The following is an 11618-nucleotide window of genomic DNA, read 5'->3' as shown; positions in this document are numbered from 1 at the left end:
GAGTTGAGAAGGGAAAAAGTGAAACTTTATTCATATTCTGCCATTCTTTTGGGTAATTCATTTGAGAAATTTCAAAAACCTCCAAACTTTATTTTGGCAACTATTCTTGAGCTCATGCAAGGTTTATGCAAATTAACTATTCATCTCAATATAAAACCAACGTTTAAGTTGACGCTGTATTTCATATTTGATAACAGTTTTAAGTCAATAATTAATTTTCCTGTGCGACAGGAAATTACGCTTCACCCTCGTATGTATTTATGATAATTCCTCTTTGGAAGTCTCTCTGTCCCATTTGACGAGCTCCTGGGAATCCCTTTCCCATTTCGCCAGCAGTTGTTCGATGGAGCTGTGCCAGCTATTAGAATTTGTCAGCTCTTTGAACCTTTTCATGATATAGTTTTGACGTGGTGAATGGGGAGAAGTGCCGTCAAACTTCTCAAAGAGCCCATCTAACTATGGAGGGAGCTTCGCAAGAGGGTATCCCTAATGGAAAAGACACACTTTGGCGTCTCCAGCGCAATTTTTCAATGGAAAGAGAGGGCAAATGAAGGGGTAGATCGAAGCGATAAGGTGTGAATTAAGTAAAGTGTCGTGCGTCAGACACTCCTCTAAGCACGCTTCCGTCATGAAGAGTGACCGAGGAGAGTCATAAATATCACCCTATTGTCAACAGTTTAATTAAAGGAGCGAAAACGTGATTGTTATTGAACAGGAAATGCAGTCTCTGTGGCATCAGTTGAAGAAGTTTCACTGAGAAGTTGTGAATTGAATTGTCATATCAAATATGAGAGCGTGTTACTTTGATGCCTCCATCCGCATTCACTCCTCCCCCAAGTTTTGGGCAAATTTCAAACCGACCACTTCCTGCGGAGGCACAGAACTTGAGACTTTGGCAGAGGGAGGAGTAAAATTTAATTTTCACCGTAGATCACAACTTCCCTGCACGGATTTCATATCCTTCTCTCCCTCTCGAGTACTTCATGCGGTTGCACTTAGCCCAGCAGGTGGATATAAGTGGCATGTGTTGTGGACTTTATTATGCAGGCAAGTCTCCGGATTACAGGTGGATCAGGCGAGGACTTAAAGAGTGATGTAAAAACGGAGTGCTGTTCCCGGACAAAGGGGCCACGCGGAATGTCCTGTGCATTCTTGGCAAACTTCCCATCAATGCATCTTTCTTGCTCCAAAAATCTCTCCCCGCATCGATGGGGAGATTGATGTTCCTGGTGAATTCTTGCGACTACTAATTGATCAATAAATGATAAATCTCGCATGACTGAGAATCTGACACGGGGAAATTGCTAAGAGGGCGATAAAGTTAATAGAGATTCATGATTTTCCAATCAAGACCCAAAATGAAAGAGGCGCTGAAGCGCATCCGCAAAAATCGATTCCTCCCCGGGCATAAGAGTGGCAATAAATTCATTCTCCCAACTGACAATTCAATAATAATATTTTCTAATCAACACACTCCGTGTGGCTTTCGCTGCGAAAGTTGCCGCATGTTGGGGGAATGCGGTCCGCACAGCATACAGAAACAGATACTACAACGGAATTCCTGCACTTTCAAGTGATGGTTTTCCCTGCTTTCCCTGCTAATTGAAGTGGGTTATTGCAAATTGGCAATAATTCTCATATGTGTGCGCTTAGATGTGGAGATGAGATGTATTCGAGAGGGTGAAAAAAGATTTCATTTACCCCGAATTTTACCCTTAATAGATCAAAATGGCAAATCAACCCATTGCTGATCTATGGCGGAGAAGGGGAAATCTTCATGGGATGATTCAGATTCCTCTGCAGATGACTAGCACCCCGGAGAATTCATTAGGAAGCGCTTCTCTAATTGATTCCCATGGAATTCCACCCGCTTTCATTCACGATCAACTGAAAAGCTCTGACAAAAGCTTCTTTAGCTGAGTGTTCACGTTCCCGGAATATTGACTTCGCCTTTGATGTTTATTCTGTGCTGATAGAATTTTTTTTTCGACGCCACTCTTTCTCTTCCCTGCGCTTATCATTGTGTTGAGCCAAGATTTTCAGCGGAGGAATCGCGCAATGCTTCAATTTCATGGGGAGTTTCTGGGACAACATCGTTGCCCAAGTGAATTACACAGAGAAAAATAGAACTCCTCGCAACATCGTCAATTCGAGAAATCAATAGCAAATGCATTTACAGCGGAAGACTGTGAGATTTGAGAAGGTTGGCTCTTGAGATCCCGAAAGTTGAGGAACAAGAGCACTGAGCATAAATATTCCACCTCACGAAATATGAAATTTAATTTAGCCACTATCAAGTGAAATGTTCAGTGTCTGGTATTGTGAATTGTTGATATTCCTCCATCTGTTTATTCGTGTTTTCTCCGCCAAGCAATAGAAGCGAGCGTCGAGTCTTGATGCGGTGGAAAAAAACTTCGAGAATATATTGAAAAAGTTAGCCAAAAACATCTTGAAAGGAAATTAAATTATTTCCTTCTTATTAATATGATTCATATGAACTGTACTTGCTTCGCAACACTCCTGGTGAGCTTTTTCTTCTCGCCACGGAGCAATATTTGCGGTTTTAGCATGCGAAGCAATGAAACTTTCGTCTGCCACTTACAGTGGCTTTGTGCTCTGCAAGATCCCATCAAATGGCTTATATCGAGAAGGATATTCGATAGCTGGTGATGCGAATTTCGCAATAACAATTCATGTCGAGAAATAGATATAATATATTCAATTAAGCTAAAAGCAATATTAAATTCCCAGTGGGAATATTGACTTTTGTGTGAAAACTTTCAACTTAAAGACTAAACTCTTCATTTCACTCATGATATCAGCTGTAATTTTATGATCAACAAGAAATTCAATTCAGCAAAATGGTGTAGTAGTAGTTTGAAAAATGCATTTGCAAAAGTTTAATCCAGTTCCAAATGCCAATTGGACAAACAAATCGAACTCATAAATATGATTAAAATGAGAACTTGTAGAGAGGAAGCACAAATGTGTTTTATTTTTGGTAATATTAAACATTTATTGGGAATTAGTTTCAATTAAATTGTTTGAATGTGATTGAAAAATCGATCAATTGCTGCATAGTCGCATGCAATGTCGCACGTGATGGAACTTGCTTTATTTAGTTTGGATCAAAAAGTTGTGTGAAAACATTTCCGTTGGTTAATGGATTTTTGCTATCATTCTTCCCAAGCAAAGTAAAATGCAGAAAAATACATTTCTAAGTCACATAGATTGTGTCGCTTAGATTGCTTTATTGTTAAATGCGGTGTTTTGCTGGCGGAAGAGCTTAGAAAACTGCAGAAATGTGATCGGAAGCGGGAGAAGACTCGACTTTCTGCCAACTCCTAATTGAAATGCCTCGCCATCCACGCGGTCTCCACAACAGGAAAAGTCTTGGCACGAAGTAAGTAAAAGATGACAGTGGTGAATGGATGAAAAATTGAACTTCAATTGAGCCCTGATGAATTTTCTCGCACGCGAGGACAAAAAAAGTATGGCAAATTTGCATTTGGGAACTTTTCGGCGCGTCTGACGTGAAAAATTGAATGCTGTCGCGCTGTGTTATCGTGCTTAACAATCAATTTTTGTGAAAAAGGAAAAAAGGAGGAATTCTTCGTCTGTTTGCCCGTCCGATAAAAGTGTCGGCGAAATTTCACGGCAGCTTTCCTCCAAATCGATCTGAGGAAAGTTTATCCGTTTTTTTCCCATCGCCAAGTTCTTGATTTCTCTGCCATAATTACAAGCGCGATGAAAAGCGGTTGGGCTTTTTAAAAAGTTTCCAAACTCGGATTATATTTACACTTTCAAGTGATTCTCCCGACAAAACAGGAGGAGAAAAATTAAGCAATAATTCAATTTATAGTGTGGAAAAGTTACTGCAAATTTTTTTCTCGCTTATCGCAGAAAAGCACCACAGCGAGTATTACCTGTAATAAGACATATGGTTGGACTTTTGCTTGACTTTTTTTCCGTGAAACGCGAGGGAAAAGTAAACTCTCCTGATCAAATACTTGATTAAATATTAATTGCTAAATTTGACGTGAAATCCAAGACTTTTTCCGCAGAAAATCTTCTTCGTTTGCGTTGTCTCTTCAATGCAAATTTCATCTTCTGTAGCACGAGCGTACTTTTAGTATTATTACACATACATTTTAATTTATACTCTCAGCGAGGTGAGGAATGTTCGCGTCGGTTAAGAAGTTGAGGAATGTGAAATTATGAGATTCTCCAGACTTCTTTCCATATCTTATTTCCCTGCCATCATCGCCGTATTACAGCGGAGGACAACATTGTAATTAACATCTGCTCCACATTTCACAGTACACCTTCCGAGGCGAAAGATGGATTCTGAAATTAATTTATTATTATAATTAAAATTTTCACCATTCTCAGATTTCAAGGGTTTCGCGACAGAATTATTTGCAAAATATAATTTTAATTTTTGAGTACGACAAAAAGAATATCAATTTTAGTTTATAGAATAAAACTCATATTTCAATTAAAATTTTTGATTTACTTTCGACTTATCAGTAACAGAATAATGATGAACAATTAGTCTGTTGAAATTTGATATTGTTCCGTACATGAACGTAATTTCAATTTTGGTTTTATTCTCTATAAATATCAATTTATCCATTTGTACACTGACTTATAGCCATTGAATATTCGTATGAATATGAAAAAAAAACAATATAATATTCTTACTATTCCTAATATCTTTGAGGTTTCGACCCAACAAAGAGTCCAACAAGTGAAGAATGAGAAGAATTAAATAATAAATGTCTTTGAGTAATAAAAATCGTCCGTGAGCAATAATTTAGGTAGCAATTCGCAAAATGTATATTTTTGCCACTTGTCCCATAAGAGGTTTTCCCGTGAAGTGGGCAAAGAATTCGCGTGGAATGCTAAGAATGTCTGCCATGAGGAGCGAGATATTGAATATTCGATATTCCCTTGGCCTCCAGAATCTTGGAATTTGAGCAATTTGTGGACCAGAGAGAAGATGCTGCAATTGTGGATATTCCCGCCCACATTTTCCACCCGTTGAGAATTTATTTAAACAAATAATCTATCTCTCTCTCTCTCTCTCTGTCTGGCAAATGGAAATGGGAACATTCGAAAGGGCTCCCAAATTGATTTGGGGGATTTTCTCATTTGAGCCAAATTTACGATAATTGCTCTATTGTACTTTTGGGATATTTTGACTGCGCGGGTGTGTGTTCGCTTCATCTTTTTCCCATCTATACGAATTATTTAATTTTCTAATTACTTTTGTTATTTATACGCCAATGACATGAGCTTAATGAGAATTTGTGCAGCTTTGCCTATTTTTCTGGTCTTTTCTTCTTTTCCCGAGGCCAATATTTAAAATGTAGAGTGGATTTTTCTGCGGTTGAACAAATAAAACGTGCCTCGAGGCATGGATGATTCTCTATGTCAGGAAAATTCTCCACTTTCCTCCTTTCCGCTTTGTAATCCCTCATCAAAACAAATCTACCACTGTCTTGGAGTTTGTTGTGGTCTCACAACAGTATTTAATAATTTACATAGTATTCCAGAAAGTTTGTCTCTCGCTCTCTCGCGTACAAATGCGGATTTTTATTTGCCTTGAATTAACTTACACAAAGTACACAATCTACTTCAGTATCTCTTTCTCTATTTAATGCTATTTGGAAATGGAAATCAGAAAATCATTTGACATGAAAACTCTGTGGAAAAAATCATTTTATCAAGATTATTTCTCAGAATTTCTTCTTGCTCCACGAAAGAACCGCTCAAAAGGGTGGACAAGTGATAAAAGTGACAGTAAAATCAATTGAATTCTCAACTTTACAGCATTCAATCAGCTGTAAAATATGCAATAACATTTTTCTTCTTAATGCAACTCTGTGAAAATTCCCATGTGAAAACCAAGAGAATTTCCAATGTTTTTTTCACGTCATGCGAAAATAATCCCCCAAATGAGATCAGTTGCGATTATGAGAAACTCCGCGCTTTGTGAATTAACCCCACACGACAAATTCTAACCTCGCATTTTTTGTCAAAGCATGGCAAAAGCCTTACTTGCCATCCTCCGTGCCTAAATACAAATCTTCTCTCATCTCTTTATACTTCACCAACAATGACATTTCCTGAGCTGGTGGCTAAACACCACACTAGGAGCTTTTGTCCGCACTTCCTCTGCCAAGTTCTCATGGATTCTTCTGCATCAAAAACGAGCTTTGGCGGATGAAAGTGTGATCGGGAGGTGTGGCATTTTCCCATGAGATTTATCCACTCGAATAAGCACGAAGGAGAATTTGGTGAGGCAAGAAAAAAGGCGAGAGAAGAGTGAATTTGTTGGGATTCCCTTCCATCATCCTCTTAAAGTCGCGCATTTTATGCACTGCGCTCTGTGAGCTGTAAGGATGCGAGTGAAATAGAGTTGGACAGGGAGCTTTGGATGCGTTATTAAATTTGCAATGAGGTTAATTTGTTTCCAATTCAATATACAAGTCAGTGGAGGAAAAGGATGCAGATAAAATTCTTATGTTTCTCTCTATGGCAAAATTCTCTCACTTCCTCTGTTGTAAAGTATGGAATTGAGCTTTTTAGTTGTGGTGTTTCCTCAGAAATTCACAGAATCGATATTTATGTGGCACACTTTTGTCTCATCCAATATGCAATGAAATAGTTAATTCCCTTCAAAATTGTTTTATTGAAAAATTTAAGGGTTGTTTCGCAATGGTTTTTCTCCGCGGATAATAAATTAAGTGATGAATTGACGTGTGTGCAATTTTTCAGCATCCTCATCGCCAATACTTGTACCACAATCAGCGAATTCTCAGTGAATTACATCCACATGCGTATACATATATTTGAGTTTGAGTGTCGCATTGGAAAGTGCTGAACCATTTAACATTGTTCATTTAATAGCACTTTTTCATCAGATGTTATTGCTAAATTGAGACATGTTATTTTTTCCAACCCCCATTTACCGTTCCACGGTATTTGCCATTTTGGGGGGATGTTTCGCCCGGGGTCGCGAGAGTTTTCGCCCATGATTCCCTGATTGATGGAAATAATTGAAATTTTATGTCGCTCGTCCGTGTTCGAATTTACTTTTTATTGTCCGGAATATTGGGCGGAAAAACAAGTATTTACCTTCTGACCATTTTTGGAGGTATTCCAAAATTTCGTATGGTATTTCGCAAGTTTTTCGCCCCATCGTATCGGCAATCATCTTCACGTCGCACCAGTAAAGTTTCCGGTGCCGAAGGGAAGTCGCTTTTTCGAATAATATTTCATATTATTTGCGATGGCAGAGCTGGAAGAAGGGAGTCAATAATTGGGTCATTTTCACCATCGCACGCTCAATTATGAATCCAGATTGCATTTTGACTCTGAGGGACTTTTGAGACGGTCTTCAGCCAAGGGAAAGAAGATGATATGACTCTGGCTCTAATCAAGGGGTCAGTTGTGAAATATCTAGTGTTTCGGTTCATTGCACGCACTAATGAAAAGAAAATACATAGGAAGAAACTCCATTTTCATGTGTATTTTGCTCATTTTGCTTAACATGCCGTTTTTCTGTGAAATTCATTGAATCGCCAAACGCGTGCACAGTCAAAAAGCTCAGCGAATACAGAGTATTTGCTCATGAAAGCTGCGGCTCTGAACTACAACTTGGAGTGGTTCAGTTATCCATATGTTATGAATGAAAGTCCTCCAAATGCATTCCCACATCAAAGCTGATCACTTTATATTGGATTCCACACAGTCCCATGTCGATGGAAGAGTGTAGTCAATATCAATTTACATATCAAGTGCTTCAGATGCCGCAAAGTCAATAACTTTCGGCGAGTTTCTGTGGCCTCGCGGCAACATTGTCTCTTGTACGCCAAATTAGGTCTCAGGAGAGGACTTTGGCCTGCTCAAGCGCCACACATGCGGCTGTCTCGTGAGCCTGGCGGAAGGGGTTGAATCCTCCTCAAGGGTCAGGTTTTCCGGCCTCGCCGCCCAATTGTGCCACTCACGGACTCTTTGACACCTTGGCAAGCATCTCCGGGGAGATAAAATCTCCACAGTGAGCAGGATTTTTCACAGGATATGACCACTGTCGCTCCGTCTTCCGGGCCGGCCGAAAGCTTGTCAATGCTATCCACACGAGACTCATCCCGATGTAATTTCAGCCTGAATTCTCAAGCCCCACCGGGAGCTGGAGAGAAGCATAAAAGTATAACAATTTCTCCTCTATTTGTTGCCTCATTCTCTGGGCGAAGCCACCACCTTCTTTAGTGTGTGTTCTGGGTGTTTGTTCGACAATTTTTACAATTTTATGTGAAGCCGACGAGGTGGTTTTCTCCCAGGAGATTTGACTCTGTTGCGTGGCAAATGGAAAATTCAATAATGATGGCCTATCATGAGGGGAGGAAGAGATTTCTTTTCCGGAAGCATACCGCACACAAAAGATCGTTTCACGCTCATGATAAGCCCACAATGAGGCCCTGAAAAAGCTCACGAAGCCTTTAGTCTGACTGGAATTAAGAATATAAAGAACTTTAATGTTGAAAATGGATGGTTTAAAGTGTTTCTTCTGCAGTATTTCTTACTTGTTAACTAATGTTTCCAGAGAAATAATTAGCTTTAGTTTCGTGTTTTGCATTTACTTTCATGGTAAGAAAATTAATTTCACAATTTACTTGAAAAGAATATGTAAACATGTCGATATCTTTATGGTTTCTATCAAAAGCCCTGTCGTAAATCGATGAAGATGTGATCTTACAGATATGATGTGTTTTAAAGCGTTGTTGGCTATCTTCTGCCTCTTCCAGAAGACTAATAACTTATGAAAATTTGTGAAAAAACAGCACAGCTTTTTAGTGCAAAATGCATAAGAAAACTAATTTCAATTGAAAGATTTCTTTCAAAACACATTGAAAAAGAAGCACTGAAGAGAGTTAAAGCCAAAAGTTAACAAGGTTGTTCACGACATTTAATAATAATAATTGAATCTAATATGAAATCGTGAGATTCGCGAAGTATTTGCACATGGCGATTTCATACACTTCTTCGCGTTAAGTGCAAACGTGAACGATGTCAACCAGACTGAATGGCGTGAAGGGTTAAGGAAAGGGCTACGAAACCCTTTTAATTCCGGCTTCTAATGCCAGAAAATATCTGCATAGCTGTGACTTTTTGACGCCAGACTCCAGCCTAAATGCGGGTTCTTTGTGTGCTTTCTTTGGCAAATTTCCACGATGTTATGTCATCACGGGATGAGCACATTTAATACAGGATTAATTTAATTACATTAATTTAATTAATTCACACCTACCTCAATTAGTTGTACTGCCGCCGTGGAATTTGACGCCGCCTAGTCACCTTGTCCCGTAGAATTTTTGGCTGATATTTGCCCACGACGTCAAATATCCGCCCTTGAGTCCCTTTCCTTCTGCCTCGCCACTATTGCTCTCAGTGGAAATACGGCGAGATGGAGGGATCGTGTGCTGGTGAAAGTGTGTCATGGCGAGTGAAATTGATACAAATTGTGACCAGAGTCCTCGAGTGACCCACAATTTCATCAGGTGATACTCGAAACCCTGGCGGAATCTTCTCTATACCCCCAAATTATCCCAATATGTTCTTGCTCTGTTATTTTCTGGGCGGCAAACTTTCTCCACTCTGCGAATTCCCCAAACATTTCATCCCTTTCTCTCGCCCTTTACTTTTGCAACTCAATTGCCAGGCGTATTCATCAATTGTGTGACGATTGAATTAAATGGTCACAATGGATGGAAATTCTCAATGACTGGCGATGATAAATGACTGAGGGAGGAATTAATTAGCTCGTCAAGTATCCTGGGCGAAGAAACCTGTAAACATTTCAATGCAGAGATGATGCTGCGCACGGCGAGCCACATAAATCACCCACTGTGTCTTAATTGGCAAATCTTTGTCATCTAATTAGTTTATGGGGAAACATTGCCTAATTTACACCTCCAACATTTCATCCTACACTATTTGAATTTATAATGACACGCAAAATGAACTCGTCACATTAATATATCGCTCTGTGGAAACATATTTCGCACACATAATCCTTCTTTTGCCCCATCAAACCTATGTTCAATACACACACAAACAATGGACCTGATCGCACAATAAACTGATGTTTCAGTTTACTGGATTTGGCCTTATCAGTTGCTATCGCAGTAAGAATAGATCTGTTCGAAATTTGCCATCACTCACAATGTTAAGGAAATTGCTGCAAACAATATCATTGTACGTATATTATCATGAATATTCATTTCCATATTCGATATGTGAAACATAGAAATTTTATGTTAAATTTATCGAACCTGAAATTGTGGCATTCATGTGTGAAATGCATTGCAATTAGGGCTTAAATTATATTTTAATATACAACCCTTCAGAACGTTTAGAAATAATTTCATATTTTTGGTAAATATGGTTGAAATTGAACAAAACTTTAAAGGGAAAATATTGGTAAATATGCTGTGAATGCGTGTGAAATTAAAAGCGCAAAAGTCTTTAATTAAGCAATGAGGGTTGATTTTATCCTTATACTATTTACTCATCAACTATTATTTTATATGTTCCGCAATTAATTTAAATAAATTGAAAACTCGCAATAAAAGCCCAATTTTGTGTACTATTTGCAATTTCTGGCAACTGGTAAAATTACTCCTCGAGAGAAACAACAGACGAAAGTATACAATTTTGCGCATTTCCCATATGGCAAATCAGCGGAAAATGTTTTTCCAGTCATAGTTATTTACATTTCTTAATTACTAACAGTCCGAATTGGGGATTTTTAATTAAGAGATCAAATATATTTTATTTATCACTCTGGTGTAATTGTGAGAATATTATTCTATGTTTGATAATTTATTACTTATGTTCCACGTGTTTCAAAACTCACAAATTTTGAAAGGGCCGCATTTTGAAAGGGAAAAAAAACGAGATAAGAAATATGCGAAATTCCTTCCAATAAATAAACAAGCTTGAAATGATGTCTGAAGAAAAATATCGATGAAATTTCGAAAGTTTATCCCATCCAATAAACCTTCTCGATGACTCTCCGACCGCCAATTGACAGAGTCATTTTTTTGGCCGCCTGGAAGATATTCGTCGATGACTGCTCTTTAACCTTTCCCAGCTTCGATGGCGTTTCGTTATAAATTCTCCTCATCTTTTGGCCCATTTTGTCCACATGACAGATTTGCGCGCGCCTATCATTCTGTTTTGGCTGTGGGAGGCATAAAATAAATGGAGTTAATTAATAATGAATGAGTGGGCAAAAAAATTCCCCGACAATTTCCTCTCTTCCTCACTTGCAAATGAATATAAATCCGATAATGCAATCAAAAAGTGGAAAATTCACATAGTTTTGCACTCGCTGCCAATTGGATTGTGTATAATTCTCAGGGCCAGAAAGTTCGGTGGCCCAGTGATGATGAGAAATGGGAAAAGCGGTGGGAAAAACGGCCACTTGTCAACCCTTCGCCATTATTGAACGCTATGAGGTGGGGGAAAATTAAATCGTGCAATTCAATATGTGAGCATAGAAAATTCTCATGATTGCCAGTGGAATTGGTGAAAATTTTCTCGCCAAT

The sequence above is a fragment of the Phlebotomus argentipes genome, unplaced genomic scaffold (assembly GCF_947086385.1).
Source record: "Phlebotomus argentipes unplaced genomic scaffold, Phlebotomus argentipes genome assembly contig_15, whole genome shotgun sequence".
Lineage (NCBI taxonomy): Eukaryota > Metazoa > Arthropoda > Insecta > Diptera > Psychodidae > Phlebotomus > Phlebotomus argentipes.
Note: the sequence above shows the minus strand (reverse complement) of the source record.